We start from the raw sequence: 890 nt of genomic DNA on the forward strand, positions 1-890 counted from the left end.
GGCGATGGGACGACACTCATTCGACCGGTCTTACCTCCCTCTCCAGCGATGCACGAGCGATGCAGCCTGAAGAGTCCTCAATCTCTCCGCGGATCTCCTGTCTCCGTCGTCCGGTAGTTGGCCGTACTTCGGGGTCCCTGTTTGGGCGCCACTTGTCCCCGTCAGCGGGGACCCAGTTATTCAGGGTCCCGAAGGGGCGCTACCCTTGGGCCTAAATGGGGGGTGAGAGAAGGAGACCAAGCAAGATTCTGTTGTCAAGGTCTCGTTTATTGGGATGAACGTTACAGCTTTTAAGGCTTTCAGGTAGGGGGAGTGACCTTTATGAAACATGAAGGAGTGGGAGATGAGGGTATAGGCAGTGATAGCTGGAGGCAAAGAAGTCAGGCGATGAGGTCAGGTGGTGGAGACACTGGGTGTTGACTGAGGAGATAACTGGTATCTGCTTGAGCTGAGGCATCCCTTGAATGTTATCTTCCTGTGCCGTAAATTCATGGGAGAGGCTTTGTCTAACAATCTTAAGACTTATGGCAGTCATCTTAGGGGTGAATATCTGTGGCCAAACAGCCCAGAGTTACCTAGTCACTTTGAGCCAGGCAGTTCAAAAAGCGGCTAGGCCCAAAGCCAATATGGCTCACTACACATTTCCCTTATGATTAAAGATGCTGAACATTTCTTTAGGTGTTTCTCAGCCATTCGGCATTCCTCAGCTGTGAATTCTTTGTTTAGCTCTGAACCCCATTTTTAATGCAGTTATTTGTCTCTCTGAGGTCTAACTTCTTAAGTTCTTTGTATATTTTGGATATACACCCTCTATCTATTGTAGGATTGGAAAGATCTTTTCCTGATCTGTTGGTTGCTGTTTTGTCCTAACAACAGTGTCCTTTGCCTTA

This window comes from Rattus norvegicus, chromosome 18 (assembly GCF_036323735.1).
Source record: "Rattus norvegicus strain BN/NHsdMcwi chromosome 18, GRCr8, whole genome shotgun sequence".
Taxonomy (NCBI): domain Eukaryota; kingdom Metazoa; phylum Chordata; class Mammalia; order Rodentia; family Muridae; genus Rattus; species Rattus norvegicus.